The sequence below is a fragment of the Schistocerca nitens genome, chromosome 3, assembly GCF_023898315.1.
Source record: "Schistocerca nitens isolate TAMUIC-IGC-003100 chromosome 3, iqSchNite1.1, whole genome shotgun sequence".
NCBI lineage: Eukaryota > Metazoa > Arthropoda > Insecta > Orthoptera > Acrididae > Schistocerca > Schistocerca nitens.
In genome coordinates this window covers 78,292,988-78,310,573 of record NC_064616.1, presented here as the reverse complement: position 1 = coordinate 78,310,573, position 17,586 = coordinate 78,292,988, and positions in this window count along the sequence as shown.

Below are 17,586 nucleotides of genomic sequence, written 5' to 3'. Positions count from 1 at the left end.
TTGTAAACTGTCCAAATAACACATAGCACAGCCTACAGACCTGCTCACAAAATAATGCAACAGACATGCAAACAACATGCGTATGCACCGCCCTCCACCTCCCTCACCGCTGGACCGCACAGGAGACTACCGCACATGCTCCCAGAAGTTGGGATGCATTGACAGCCCTGCGAAATGATGTGGGGTCAGCTGCCAAGCCATGCACAGGTGCCTGTTCGGGTTCCTCAATCATGAGGTGGAGGCATCCCTTTCATACTTGACACCTGAGAAACTTCTTTCGAAATACGTGATCACCTAGATACCATTGCTGACGCGACTGGACAGGAGCAAAGACCTATTTGAAGAGTGCAGATGCTCCAACGGGGCAGGCGCATGAAGGCCACCACCAGAACAAGGCATTGCTCTCATGCCACTGCTGCCTACAGCAAGTAGGTGAAAGTTGCCTCTGTTTTCGGGTATACAGTTAGGGTTCTTCAAGTGTTATAGTGACGTCACAGAACTCCAAGGCGCGCTCACGCCGGTCCCATATGTGAGACACCTCTGAGCAGTATGGGTGTCTACCATTGCTGACGCGATGCCTATGGATACTGACATCACAGAATAGCACAGGGTGCTTTGTTCCTAACGGAACATGCGAGCTGCATCTAACCGTCCATGCGTACACAGCGTGGCTGATGCATCACGCGAAAGTCCATCCTACTATCAATATACGTCTCAGAGATGTTAAACGTTCTCACCAATAAAAGCCTGTGCACACTTGTGAAAACACAGTTAATCATAAAAGCATTCTTGTTGTTTGGAAAGAGAGCACTGTCTAAGCACAGACGGGGGGAAATCAGAACAATTATGCAAACAGAATTCAAAGCACTGTCTCACAGAAGAGAAAAATATAGCCGGAATTTTCGGTACCCTACGGCTATATGTCTAGAGATGTCCTAATGTGACAGTGGTTGATGAGTGATGGCGTCCCCGCCGAAGATGGATGGTCTGCATCAACTTGTCTTTGAACACTTGCTTTCTCAGAACTTTCCGTACATACCTTGCCTCCATCTTGTTCAAATCAGTTTGTAGACCCTCCTACATCCCGGCACAAAGGATGTCTTGTAAATGAATAGAGCATTATTACTGTATTTTGTACAGACCACCATATTGCACCAACAATTAAACCCTGCAATGTGCCCTACAGATCGTCAAATATGGGAAAACTCTTACTCAATTACACTGCTGTTCCACTGAGGAGAGGGCAAAACAGATCACCAACCCAGCAATATATCACCGTGTACCATGTCAATGTAGTAAACATACAATTTGTATCCTGCACCATACGAAATCACTCCTTTACATCATTCGTACATATACCGCGAAGACAAACAGCACCATATACACTCTTCGCAGCACTAGATATTTCCCTGCGAGGTCGGCGGTCATCCACCCCCGACGGGTGACCTGAGCACCCTCAGCAGACCAAAGTCACTCTCAGAACTGTTCTAAAAACTCGGGCTCGTCCCTCCTCGGAACAAACGTGTTACTGTTTCTGGTCTGGACTTGCTTGCTTGCTTGCTATTCTACACCCATCTCCAGACTCTGGGATTACAAGAAGACATGTATTTTCGTATGGTTTGCCATAATATTATACCATTTTCTCGATATCAAGCACATAGCAGTAATGTACCGATCGCTCGCACAACATAATTCAGAAGATACAGACTTGAAATTATTTCTCTACAAACCCGAAACTTTACCTAGGTGGGGCGATCTGTAAACCACTGACTAACTAGACATTTATCACATCTGTGAAGACATGGTGACTACACTTGATAGTGGTGCTACCTCTAATTGTTTAAATAAATAATGCATGTAAAATATGGATTTGTGTCCAGCACATGTCGAGTCCTCTTTCCACCAATCCCTAGGAAGAGGTGGCGGTCGGGTAACTTAGGTTGGTGGAGGTAGCCCAAGTGCCCTTTGTTTCTCGCAATTTTCTTAAGTTAGTAGAGATAGCCCAAGTGACCTTTCTTCCCTCCAGAATTCAGACTTCCCACCAGTCCCTAGGAAGAGGTAGCGGTCAGATGACTTAGGTTAGTGGAGGTAGCCCAATTGTCCTATCTTCTCGCCATTTTCTTAGGTTAGTAGAGATAGCATTGTCCTGATGGAATTTGAACTGAGGGAGGGGAGAGGAGGGGGGTTAGGTTAGTGGAGGTATCCCAATTGACCTATCTTCCCGCCAAAATTCAAACTTCCTGCCAAAATCTGACATATTGTATGAAGTCATGGCCGCCACCTTGGATGATTTCATGTGCTGTTGCCAAGTCTACACGCCACTATCTTGGATGACATCATCGCCGCCATTTTGGATATATCTGGCAACAATGGAGAGTGGGGTAGAAACTGCTTTGTCCCAATACTAACCAGCAGTGCAGTTCTTCCATCAGACAAGCAAATTAATGTAGAACATGTTATTCCGTCTTGTTTTTAACATATACAACTCACTGCATTCCAGATTCTCCTCTAACATACAAATTTGTGATTCTACATTCTTGCATTTCCTAATTGTCTTTGGCAATGTACTCCACATAAACACACCATGAAATCTTGGGACTTTGAGTTTCTTGATGAAATGAAGCAGATCTGTGTTGGTAAGAGGCCTGCCTGGTGGTATAGTTAGGGGACTTTTTTTAATAAACATTCTAAGTCCTTTTTTGTGTGGTTTTAAATACAGCCCTTCATCTACATTCATATAGCTGCTCCTCAGCATTTTGTGTATTCTTTACTCTTTCGGCAATGGCAGTTCCTCCTCTTGCTATTGACGTAATTGCTGATAGGCCCACTATTGCGGGAATTAGAAACAGGATAATTCCACCAGATGTCTTAGGTATTGACAGAACCCTAAGTGTTTTAACATGGCTTCTTCTTCTTACTCCTTGCTTTTTCTTCCTCAATACACTTTTTGCCACTACCACTGTTAACTGGATGCAATTTTTTAAACATCTCAAAGGTTTCTGCTTTAGTGTACGATGAGCTTCGTTCATCATTTGGTTTAAATTAACTCCAGTACCTAATTTCAGTTTGGTACACATTGGTTAATCAACTGAGAATGCAACACATTTTCCTTTACCTATGCCTCTTACAGAAATGTTTACTTTACTTCATGAGCTAAAGTTATATCTGCAGCGTGACTTCTGTGAAACCTTGATCTGCAGCATACGCTAAATCATGCTGCTTCCAGGTTTTGTCAAGTAGATTAATCCCTTTAGCATCACAAGCCAGATGCTTATTTTAGTTTCCTTTCATGTCCATAGAAGTCACATCCAGGAATTGCAGTGCCAGTGGCAGTTTACTGAGAATACCACTGCCACCTCTGATGTATGCCCTAACACACATGTTAAGCTACTGAACTGTCTGAGGTTTATGCATCCTGTTGTATACCAAATGGCAAGAGTTCATCCAACTGTTCTGCGATGATGGAAAGTAAAGCTGAGCCATTTCGCTCAAGTCTTCGTCCTGTGACGCCTTACAAAATGCTCTATGAGAAATACGTCTGGTTAAGAACTTTCCTGTAATTCCTCGGTGTAAATATACGCTGTAATTTCTTCATACTCACTGTCCTTTAAGATGTACATTATCAGGTTTGTCCTCTGTATCAGTTTCGAAATATGTACCATTACACTGAATTTCTGCTTGTGGATTCACCATCTTAATAGAACTGTATACTGCATTCAGAAGCCCATTGTCACATACAATAGTAGGTTTCATTTTAATCATATGATGTTCATCTCGATTATACTCTCCGATAATTTGTGAGGGAATGTCTATGAACCACGAAGATGAAACTGCATCCACATACAGTTTTTACAATTCTTATCAGATGCCCCACAATACTCGCTTTTATGTGGCAGACTGTAGAATCACCGTCACTTACTTGAGATCATGAACAACAAAAAAGGCACTCAACCAGAAAGCAACTTGTGAGAAAAGTCAGAACTTTACAATATTCTACCAAAAAGAATGTAAATGAAGCAGGAAAGTCTGTCCATGAAATATCGCATATTATTTGCAGTTGATTATCGACGTTTAAAAATACTTTTTTTTAATCCGATAACGCAATTTTGCAATGTAAATGTTCTATGTAATACTTCAGCCCCATTGGACATACAAGCCGATGCAACCCAAACGAATTATCTGAATGGGACCGAAATCGGTAGATGTAATATACGTATACAGACAAACAAATGATTACAATTCCACAAAATTTTGATGATTTATTCAAGAGACAGACCTTCACAAATAGAGCACGTCAATAACGTGTTGGTCCACCTCTAGCCCTTATGCAAGCAGTTATTCGGCTTGGCATCGATTGATAGAGTTGTCGGATGCCCTCCTGAGGGATATCGTGCCACATTCTGTCCAATTGACGTGTTAGATCGTCAGAATCCCGAACTGGTTGGAGGGCCCTGCCGTAATGCTCCAAACGTTTTCAACTGGTAAGAGATCCAGCAACCTTGTTGGGCAAGAACGGGTTTTGCAGGCATGAAGACAAGCAGTAGAAACTCTCGCCATATGCGGGTGGCCATTATTTTACAAAACTGTAACCACGGGATGGCTTGCCATTAAGGACGTCAAAATGAGGGGTAGAGTATCGTCGACGTACCGTTGTGTGTAAGGGTACCGTGCATGACAACCAAATGGATACTGCTATGAAAAATATGGCACCTGAGACCATCGACAGTCAGTTTGGTATCCCACTGCTGTCTGGGGCGTATCCAGACACGTCTTCGCCACTCACTGGGGCTCAGTTCGAAGTGGGACTCATCACTGAAGAGAGTCAATGAGATTCTAGGCTGAAGACGTGTCTGGAGGAGCCGTGGACAAGGTGAGATACCAACTTGGCTGTCGCCCCCACATATGGGTGGTAATAAAGAGTCACGGTCCAGGCTGCCATTTCTTTTCACAGCAGGACCCATTTGGTTGTCATCCACAGCACCCTTACAACACAGCGTTACGTCGATGACGTTGGTTGGTTGGTTGATTTGGGGGAGGGGACCAAACAGCGAGGTCATCAGTCACATCGGATTAAGGAACGATGGGGAAGGAAGGTGGCCATGCCCTTTCAAAGAATCATCCCGCCATTTGCCTGAAGCGATTTAGGGAAATTACGAAAAAACCTAAATCAGGATGGCCGGATACTGGTTTGAACCGTCGTCCTCCCGAATGCGAGTGCAGTGTGTGACACACAAGTCGCTAGGTCGACGATGCTCTGCGTTCCGTTTTGTTGTCCTTAATGGCAATCCTCCTGAGCTTACATATCTGCGAGATAATTCCCGCCCACGCAGAGCGAGAGTTTCGTCTGCTTGTCTTCGTACTTGCAAAACCGTTCCTTGGCCAGCAAGGCACCGAATCTCTCCCCAGTTGAGAATATTTGGAGCATTATGGGAGGGCCCTCCAACCAGCTAGTGATGTTGACGATTTAACACACCTGTTGGACAGACTTTGGCACGATATCCCTCAGGAGGACATCGAAGAACTCTGCCAATCAATGTCAAGCCGAATAACTGCTTGCATAAGGGCCAGCGATGAACCAATGCAATATTGACTTGCTCAATTTTTGAACCTCTGTCTTTTGAATAAATAGTCAAATTTTTGTGAAACTATAATTATTTGTTTGTCTGTACATACAGGGTGGTCCATTGATCGTGACCAGACCAAATATCTCACGAAATAAGCGTGAAACGAAAGAACTACGAAGAACGAAACTTGTCTAGCTTGAAGGGGGAAACCAGATCGCACTATGGTTGGCCGGGATGGCGCTGCCATAGGTCAAACGAATATCAACTGCGTTATTTTTTAAATAGGAACCCCCATTTTTATTACATATTCGTATAGTACGTAAAGAAATATGAATGTTTTAGTTGGACCACGTTTTTCGCTTTGTGATAGATGGCGCTGTAATAGTCACAAACGTATAAGTACGTGGTATCACGTAACATTCCGTCAATGCGGACGGTATTTGCTTCGTGATACATTACCCATGTTAAAATGGAATGTTTACCAGTTGTGGAAAAGGTCGATATCGTGTTGATGTATGGCTATTGTGATACAAATGCCCAACGAGCGTGTGCTATGTATGCTGCTCGGTATCCTGGACGACATCATCCAAGTGTCCGGACCGTTCGCCGGATAGTTACGTTATTTAAGGAAACAGGAAGTGTTCAGCCACATGTGAAATGTAAACAAATGATGATGCCCAAGTAGGTGTTTTAGCCGCTGTCGCGGCTAATCCGCACATCAGTAGCAGATAAATTGTGCGAGAATCGGGAATCAAAAAAGTCGGTGTCGAGAATGCTACATCAACATCGATTGCACCCGTACCATATTTCTATGCACCGGGAATTGCATGGCGACGACTTTGAACGTCGTGTACAGTTCTGCCACTGGGCACAAGAGAAATTACGGGACGATGACAGATTTTTTGCATACGTTATGTTTAGCGACGAAGCCTCATTCACCAACAGCGGTAACGTAAACTGGCATAATATGCACTATTGGACAATGGAAAATCCACGATGGCTGCGACAAGTGGAGCATCAGCGACCTTGGCGGTTTAATGTATGGTGCGGCATTATGGGAGGAAGGATAAGTGGCCCCCATTTTACTGATGGCAATCTGAATGGTAGAATGTATGCTGATTTCCTACGTAATGTTCTGCCGATGTTGCTACAATATGTTTCACTGCATGACAGAATGGCGATGTACTTCCAACATGATGGATGTCCCGCACATAGCTCGCGTGCTGTTGAAGCGGTATTGAATAGCATGTTTCATGACAGGTGGATTGGTTGTCGAAGTACCATACCTTGGCCCGCACGTTCACCGGATCTGACGTCCCCGGATTTCTTCTGTGGGGAAAGTTGAAGGATATTTGCTATCGTGATCCACTGACAACGCCTGACAACATGCGTCAGCGCATTTTCAGTGCATGTGCGAACATTACGGATGGTGAACTACTCGCTGTTGAGAGGAATGTCGTTACACGTATTGCCAAATGCATTGAGGTTGACGGACATCATTTTGAGCATTTATTGCATTAATGTGGAATTTACAGGTAATCACGCTGTAACAGCATGCGTTCTCAGAGATGATAAGTTCACAAAGGTACATGTATCACATTGGAACAACCGAAATAAAATGTTCAAACGTGCCTACGTTCTATATTTTAATTTAAAAAACCTACCTGTTACCAACTGTTCGTATAAAATTGTGAGCCATATGTTTGTTACTATTACAGCGCCATCTATCACAAAGCGAAAAAAGTGGTCCTACTAAAACATTCATATTTCTTTACCTACTACACGAATATGTAATAAAAAATGGTGGTTCCTATTTAAAAAAACGCAGTTGATATCGGTTTGACCTCTGGCAGCGCCATCTAGCGGGCCAACCATAGCGCCATCTGGTTTCCCCCTTCAAGCTAGACAAGTTTCGTTCTTTATAATTTTTTCGTTTGACGCTTATTTCGTGAGATATTTGGCCCAGTCACGATCAATGGAGCACCCTGTATACACCACATCTGCCGAATTCCGTCTCATTCAAATAATTCCTTCGTGGTGTGTGTTTTTCCTTTTTTTTTTTTTTCTTTAGTGTGTATATACCATGAGAAACTCTTCAGGTCAAAACCCGAACATTCAGTGGTTGGTCTCAAAAACGTGGTAACCGAACTCTACTATGAAAGATTTAAAGATGTAGGAGAAGAAAAAAATGCTACAAAAATTGCAAAAAAACTCCCATGAGTGTTCATTTCACGTTTCCTATTCCATGATAAATTTATTTAAAACCATTCAAATTTTAAGTACAGTACCTAGCAATCATACCTCTATAAGTACCCAACAAGTCGCTGCAGACGATAGTGGTACCCCTAGTTGCCCTAGGCTATCACTGATGAGCCAAAACATTATGAACATAGACCCAAAGAGAGACTGTGTAACACCCCACCCGTCACTTAGCTGGTTTTGGCGTGTGTTCACCCCAACTAATTGACTAACAGATCAACAGAGAGTGCAAAACTGCCGCAATATCGGATAACGCAAAAAAGTAATATGGCCCTGTGACTCCTGATTGAACTGCAGCGGCAGTGTTGACATTAATTTATTCATAATTGATAACTTTTAATTAAAAAGGGGTGCACATTGATGTTATATTCAGCTATTGAACACCAGATGCAAATGTTGAACATAAAATTAATTAAGATAGTGACTTGGGATTGCAACTATTTGATTGAAAACAGATGCAGTCAATTAGCACAAATTTATTTTAACTCCCGACCTTCAATCATCACATTACAAGACTCTCCTATCAGGCAGTGGTAATAAATTGCGTTTGCGTGGAGTAAAGCGCGATAACTCAAAAGTAATCCCTATCGACTGACCCAGGCGTAATGCGAAGTGCGAGAAGAATTCTACAATACACGGCCAATGAAACCCTCGTGGAAACTGTGCCGACGGTATCCAACAAATTAATCAGTGGCCGGAGCGGGCACAATATCACCAAATACAGCGTGGCAGAGCGTCGTCGTCGTGTGCACGTCGGCCGACCTCGTGGTGCTGCAAGGCTGCGCTCGTCTATTCACTCCTAGCTATCTTGCTCAGTACATAGCTGAACCAAAACTTCCTAACTCCAAGCTCAATCGTTCCATTTGCTCCTAAACTGCAGAGATGCTCACTCTTTCTCAGGCAAGCTGAGTAAAGAACGCCACGTCCGCGCTCTAGGCAAGCTGGGAACGGAAGACCTCTACGGGGACTTCTACCAGTCCGCTCTTCACCTCAGTTTCCCCTCCAGAAAAATCACTTACGCCAATTGCAGCGCAAGTCGCGTTAATTATGCATCGCTTCCCAGCGCCGACCAATGCCTGCTCTGGGAAGTGAACAAATTTCCACAAAATTTCCCTTCCTCTCAACTTCTGTTATTTAGCTCCTCACAGGCCATCCATCAAGGTTAGCATCTGCACAAACACCAATTTTTCTGGAATTCTGACTCCCAGGAGAGTACTTCAAATCCCTCGGTCCTACGTTCCCATCGGAGGCCAGCTTATTTCATCCTGTCGCTCTTCACCTGATTTACTTCAGACTCTGCGGACCGTGAATTCAGCGTGAAGTTGCTATAGTCACGAACACGCATATTTTGACCTCTGTTGACCGCTCCACTGTAGCTTTGCGCAGCTTTCTTGCATGTTTCCCTGAAAACGGGATGATGGACATTTATCAACAGGCGTACAAATTCTCTGTCTGCTTCCCAGTACACCAGCATGGGGTCGGGGTCAACCACCCATGCCGTCACTCATCTTAAGGTGGCTGGAGGCCGCGCCGCGTTACCGCTTTCTCAGAGCTTGAGCCGCCTTAAGCTGCCTATTGTCGATTCCCTTCGCCGTTCCCCAGCCAGCCACGGTCAACTCTAAATATTTCCCTGGGGTAAACTAGCGTCCAGTAAATCGACTCGTTTCCACAAAGTTTTCAGGTCGTGTGAATTATTTTAAAACCATCACCTGACATTAATTATTCCAATACGTCCATACTATACCCTCTACAAGATGCATTGTGCCTTGTCAGTCATTTTTTGTTCAGCCCTACTGCTCACTCAACGTGAGTTAGGTAATCTTTAATAACTTCATGTAAGGGGCATAGTTCTTGCCATCTTACAACTGAATGGGCCTGATAGCGTTGCGGGCACCTGATTCCGTAGAGAAAGTACAGGGTTACTCATAAGTACCTCTGGGGTTCAGAACATGACTGCGCAAAAGCTACAAGACATACAGAAAAATTATACATATCATGTTGACCAAATGACATCATCAATCACAACTCCAGTGGTAACGAGATCATCGTGACTGGACAATGAACCAATGGAAACGTATTGTCTGGTCAGATAAATCACATTACTGTTATGTTACAACAGGTCGATTCTCACATCTGGATACGTCGTCACCCAAACGAACGGCTCTTCGAAACACGCAATGCGCCACAAATGCAGCCCAGTGGTGGCAGTATTATGTCATGGGAGACGTTCGCCTGGGTCTCCATGGAAACTGCGATAGGAGACGAAGGTATCATGGCAGCTGTGGACTAAATGAACATTACTGCAAACCACCTGCATACCATATGTTTCCTGATACCAATGACATTTTCCTGCAAGACATGGCCAGAGTCATGGTATAGTCGTTTGAGGGGTATGGTAGTGGACCACTAAATACAGTTGATCTGAAACTGACAGAACACATCTGTGACGCTATCAGACACCAGCTCTGTGCCTACAAACAAACAGTCCTGTAATTTACGAGAATTGTGTGACCTGTGCATAGACCTCCCAAAAGCATGTCAAATCGATTTCATACAGACTCACTGCTGCAATGCATTTCAGAGGTAGGCCAACACATTGTTAAGAAGGTGGTCATAACGATTTGGTTTGCCTGGGTATTAGCAGCATAACACTAATGTATCTGGTGATAGAGAATGGGTTAAACATTAAGGTCTGCATGAAACATTTGCAGAAATGTGCTGAGCGAAGCAGGCAAATATACTGTAAAGCACACTGTGGATGAACTTTAAATTTATCAAACAAATGAAATACGGGACTACAAGGACATTACTAACTGAGTTACATTATTGACTAGCCTTAACTCAGATTATCAGCATTCAGATTTCAGGAATATTCTCATGATCCAATTGTTTCACTATTGACCTATTTGTATGGTACTTTGTAATATTTATATATTTATTTAATAAAATACAATGAATGTATTACTCAAATGTTGGAAAATACAATTTTTTCTCAATGATCCATAATTGAAAAGTGCATTAAAATGCTGACTGCCACAAGGCAGCCGAGCACAAAAGATGTGTGCCATTAGCAGCCACATTCTCTACTAGTAGTTGGACAAAAAGGGCACGACCCCACTCTGCACTGTTGACAAATTTATTCAAGATAGCACCAACAGATGTGGCAACGATGCAGTGATATCATGGCGAGAAGTTCAAATTTGGCGGGAAAATAGGTCAGTTGGGCTACCTCCAATAATCTAACTCCACCCTCTCCCCTCTCCTCCCTTCTACCATCAGGAAGTTGGTGGGATAAGGACTCAGTCTGTGCTAGGCTGCCGGATAGGATGAACGTAAGTCTTTATTTTGTGTGTATTGGAGTATTCAAGGTGCTATCCAAAATTTCCGGGACTCGTGCTGCCATCTGTTCAAGACCTTACCTTTGGACTAATGCTCACCATCATCCTCGAAGTAGTTCCCATCTGCATATACACACCAGTCCCAGCGCTTCTGCCAGTGGTCAAACGTTTTCTGGAAGTCCTGTTCTTTGAGGGTGTTTATCACTGCCAGCAATGCTTCTTGAATCCTCTCTACAGTGTCGAACCGACGGCCTTTCAACTTGAGTTTCAGTTTTGGGAATAGCGCGAAGTCGCAAGGTACCAAATCTGTCGAGTACGGTGGGTGGGGTACAACCGCCATGTTGTTTTTTGCCAAAAAGATCCTGGTGAGCAAGAACCTGTGACAGGGCGTGTTGTGATGCAACAGCCAGTTTCCTTGATGCCAAAGTTCGGGTCGTCATCACCGCAAGTTTTCACGGAGCCATCGCAAAACGTCACAGTAGTATGCGGAATTCACTGTTTGGTTGGGTGGAACGAATTCCTTGTGCACAATTCCTTTTATATCAAAGAAAACGATCTTCACTTTGCTCTTCAGCTGTCTCGCTTTTTTGGGTCTTGGAGAGCCCGGGCTCTTCCATTGGGACAATTGTAGCTTTGTCTCTGGGTCATAACCGTAAATCCAGCTCTCGTCGCCGGTAATAACCAATGACAAGAAGGTTGGATCATCAGATGTGGTCTGACGAAGGTCCGTGCACACTTCAATATGCTGTGCCTTCTGATTGGCAGTCAAAATCCTTCGCACAAATTTTGTGGCGACATGATGCATGCCCACTTCATCAGACAACATTCGTTGACATGTTCCATAACCAAACAATTTGAGCTGTCATAGACAGTAGGTCCATTCAGTATGTTCACCTTGAGGTCTGGAGACCAACTAACCTAGTTTGCAACACCACCACCTGAGGTGCTGTTGTCCCTCCCACCTCCCCTCCCATGATGTAATCCAAGACGGCGATCTGGGGAAAAATGGCTGGAAATTCGCTTGGTCTGTGCTGAGCTTGCCAAGAGGATGGACATAGTTGTTTACTGTATACTATGTGTTCAGTGGATGAAATGTCTATGCTGTTTAAGAAGTATATTAGCTGTAATCATGCAGCTGAGGACTGTGTCCGTAGCCACCTGTTCAATGTCTGAGAAGCAATGATATTTGGTGAATGTATGAAGAAGACAAATACACTTAATCAAATAATGAAGATGCAGTGGGAAGGGGTTAAGTTACACATCGCAGCTCATGTTGATAAATGTATGTGCTGTACCTGCAGATCATTCGATAAAAGCCCAGTCAGTCTTCCGAAGTGCAAGAGGCAAGTCGTTCAGCCACTCCAGCATGCACACTCCCTGCTCCAGAGTCTCTGCACCTGCTGGAAGAGGCCATGTACTGGGCTAACAGCGCCGGCACATGGAAGCTGCAGGGTAGCCACACGCCTAGCAATAAGTACCTCAGCCTTCTTTGTGGTGCACGGGTGATGACAGTTGAACATGAACGCCTCAGGAGTTGTTACATCTGGTGTTTAAGCAATGTGCAGAATATTGTCACATACATATCTTGAAGATGTTGCAGGAACTAAATGTACGACAGCACAGAGAGAGAGATAGAGAGAGGGAGAGAGAGAGAGCTTTGCGGATGATGCAAGGATATTGAAACAATTTGCCATGTAAATACATGTTTTATTATGAGGAATACCACTGCCATCACATTTGAAGACGGACTATAAAAAATGATCGTGGTACACTTGTGAAACCATCCCTGATACACTTCATCTACATCTACATCTACATTTATACTGCGCAAGCCACCCAACAGTGTGTGGCGGAGGACACTTTACGTGCCACTGCATTACCTCCCTTTCCTGTTCCAATCGCGTATGGTTCGTGGGAAGAACGACTACCGGAAAGCCTCCGTGCACGCTCGAATCTCTCTAATTTTACATTCGTGATCTCCTCGGGAGGTATAAGTAGGGGGAAGCAATATATTCGATACCTCATCCAGAAACGCACCCTCTCGAAACCTGGACAGCAAGCTACACCGTGATGCAGAGCGCCTCTCTTGCAGAGTCTGCCACTTGAGTTTGCTAAAGATCTCCGTAACGCTATCACGCTTACCAAATAACCCTGTGACGAAACGCGCCACTCTTCTTTTGATGTTCTCTCTCCCCTCTGTCAACCCAACCTGGTACGGATCCCACACTGATGAGCAATACTCAAGTATAGGTCGAACGAGTGTTTTGTAAGCCACCTCCTTTGTTGATGGACTACATTTTCTAAGGACTCTCCCAATGAACCTCAATCTGGCACCCGCGTTACCAACAGTTAATTTTATACGATCATTCCACTTCATATCGTTCTGTACGCATTTTACTTTTCGCGCGTTTTGGAAAATACCACAACATTTCCTTATCTTTGAGCACAGGCTGCTTCAGAAGTTATTAAATCCAATTGAATATGTCTCTAAATACACTTTCAAAAAGATCGCTGCACAATAGTTGACCTCAATTTTGCGATGTATACAGCCACACTTGAACAAAGACTCTAAAAAGTTCGCTGCACAGTTGCTAAACCTTCCTGTCTTAATCCCTGAGACACTTTTGTGGGAAACAGACCAAGAGACCGATATCAGCTGCAATATTTGAGTTTACACGCCAAAACGACGATATTTGTAAGTAGAAATAAATGTCTCTGTAACTCTAAACAGGATGCTCATCACTTTTCCAGTTTTAGCTGCTTGTTTGAAGGCACTGCCACAGAGAGAGAAAAGTTTCTGAATCCTACAGCTGCTACGGTGGTCATCACTTTCCTGAAATGGTGAGTGGGCTTAGTTTATATTTGCTGCTGGAGTCAGGGACGTTATGTTCCTCACTTCTCAAGGCTTACTGGTGTCTAAGCACAGACGAGAAAATCATAACAATTACAAGTTCATGGCGTATTTTGAATCCCTCAACAGATATTGAAAAAAAAAAACACTAACAGAATTCGAAGTACTGTCCTGCAGACGAGAAAAATGGCTGGAATTTTCGGTGCCCTACAGCTGCTGGTCTGGAGATGCTCTGAAGCCACAATGGTGGGTGGGGGAAAGCATCCCGCCTGTCTGAAACAGAGGAGGATGGGCTGTTTGGACTTGTCCCTGAACACTCGAACAAATAAGACATCATGTGACTCTCAGTCATCATAGAACTTTCCGTAGATATCTTGCCCCTGTCTTGTTTGAAGCAGTCTGTAGAGGCTCCTATGCCCAGTACAAAGGATGACTTGTGACTCTCTGACATCATGGAACTTCCTGTGAGTGGAGCATTCTGATTGATTCTTACAGAATTTACCCGCCACACCGCTGCTGCTGGCAGTGTGAGAGGGCAGTGCGCCATTATGGACAAATTACGAGACGTTTAGTGGCAAAACTATTTTTAACAGAGCGAAAAACAAACCATGCAGGAGTCATATTGCACTGACAGTTAAACCCTGCAGAAATGGTCTACAGATCAAGAAGTACAGAAACTGCCAACCAAGACAATTCCTCAATTACACTGCTCTGCTACTGTCGATGGAAGCTTGAATCTTTTAGTGTGAAACCGATCTCCAACCAGGCTATATCACCACAAACCATTACCATATCGACGTAGTAAACACAATTCATACCCTGGCCTATACAAATTCATCACTTCTGCATTCTGTGTGTAGCTATTTGCCAGCAGACACTCATACATATACCGCAATGACAGACAGATCCCAAAAAATAAATAAATAAATAAATAAAAAATAAGCAAATGCACAACATATAGTAGCAGCACTATGGTAGATATTTCACGTGAGGTTGATCGGTCATCCATGGTGGTCACCAGTCTGCTGCCCCCACACAAGTTTCGGTGATGCCCCATCAGAGCACCATCAATCAACAGCAGTTACTCTCCTAACGGGTGTACAACTACTGCACTGGTTCCCCTGGCACAAAGGCATTACTGTTTCTGGCCCCGACTTGCTTGCTGCCTTGCTTTCTATAGCCATCTCCAGACACTGGGATTACAAGAACATATGTATTTCCATATGATTTGCAGAATATCATACCATTTATGTGACAGTTATCGATATCAGCCACATAGCAGTGTGCTACCGGTTGCTTGCAGAGTATAATTCCGAAAATAAACGCTAGACATTATATCTCTAGAAACCCGAAAATTTAGCGAGGTGCATCGATGTGAGACATGCTGCAAACCACTGAGTTACTACAAACTCATTCTGTCTGTGAAGATCTTTACGTGAAAACTCGAAAAAATGGAGGAAACCGGTAGCTCCAATGGCAATAATATGTTGTTGTTGTGGTCTTCAGTCCTGAGACTGGTTTGATGCAGCTCTCCATGCTACTCGATCCCGTGCAAGCTTCTTCATCTCCCAATACCTACTGCAACCTACATCCTTCTGAATCTGCTTAGTGTATTCATCTCTTGGTCTCCCTCTACGATTTTTACCCTCCACGCTGCCCTCCAATACTAAATTGGTGATCCCTTGATGCCTCAGAACATGTCCTACCAACCGATCCCTTCTTCTAGTCAAGTTGTGCCACAAACTTCTCTTCTCCCCAATCCTATTCAATACCTCCTCATTAGTTATATGATCTACCCATCTAATCTTCAGCATTCTTCTGTAGCACCACATTTCGAAAGCTTCTATTCGCTTCTTGTCCGAACTAGTTATCGTCCGTGTTTTACTTCCATACATGGCTACACTCCATACAAATACTTTCAGGAACGACTTCCTGACACTTAAATATATACTCGATGTTAACAAATTTCTCTTCTTCAGAAACGCTTTCCTTGCCATTGCCAGTCTACATTTTATATCCTCTCTACTTCGACCATCATCAGTTATTTTGTTCCCCAAATAGCAAAACTCCTTTACTACTTTAAGTGTCTCATTTCCAAATCTAATTCCCTCAGCATCACCCGACTTAATTCGACTACATTCCATTATCCTCATTTTGCTTTTGTTGATGTTCATCTTATATTTTCCTATCAAGACGCTATCCATTCCGTTCAACTGCTCTTCCAAGTCCTTTGCTGTCTCTGACAGAATAACAATGTCACCGGCAGACCTCAAAGTTTTTATTTCTTCTCCTTGGATTTTAATACCTACTCCGAATTTTTCTTTTGTTTCATTCACTGCTTGCTCAATATACAGATTGAATAACATCGGGGAGAGGCTACAACCTGTCTCACTCCCTTCCCAATCACTGCTTCCCTTTCATGCACTTGACTCTTATAACTGCCATCTGGTTTCTTTACAAATTGTAAATAGCCCTTCGCCCCCTGTATTTTACCCCTGCCACCCTCAGAATTTGAAAGAGAGTATTCCAGTCAACATTGTCAAACGCTTTCTCTAAGTCTACAAATGCTAGAAACGTACGTTTGATATAACAGATTCCAAATCATCCTTGTAATTTACAAAGTCAACTACGCTGTTTCTCATATCTAGAGAAGCAACACACGTATCTTCCACATGTTTTCACCATGTAGATGCACAAAACACACATCGCAGTCGAGGTTCTCTCAAACGAATAAAGACGAGAAATGTGCAGAATGGCAGTACAAGCAGTCAACCGGACAATTTAGAAGCAAGAGAATAATTTTCCAGCGCTAACACACGCCCATATTGAATCTTCTCAAATTTCCACGGGCAATACTTGCATCATACGCGACCACGAAGACTGCCCAACACATACTGATTATTAGTTCGTTATTCACCCGCCTAGAGGGCAACACGGTTAGGTCAGCTGCATTCCTGTACTCCAGCTAGTCCAGTTCGCGAGGGTCCCCCCGCAAACCGGAAATGTCAGTCGTTCGGGTCACAGGCTACCTCCGCCACGCGCCCTAACACGCCAGGAAGAATCGCCCTACGAAACTAGCCACATATTTATCATTGTACTTAAAATTAAATATTACGATTGCAGTCTCAATCTGATGACATTTGACAATGAGCAAAGTATCGGAAATACTCCCTGCTTATGACTGTTGTGCTGGAAATATAAATATCAATGTCCTCTTTATGACTGGACGCAATTTTAAACATGAAAGAATCTTTCAGTCTCCTTACAGCTATTGATGCATTGAAATCGCAGTTTTCAATGTATATCCATATATATGCAAACCCGAAATGCATATTGGCATAAATGAAAACGCATTAAAAAGTGGCTGGTTGCTGTATTTTTACATGAAATATCATTATCCACGGCCACGGAGCTCAACAGTCCAAATAAAATGGACAAATTGTTATTGACACTACCTAGCCAGGTACTAAGAGCTATACATGACTTCAGAAAGTACAAAATTAAGTTAGAAAGAACAATTCTTAGTATCAAGTTCAATAAAAAGTGTTTAAGTGCGAATGTAACTCCAAAATAT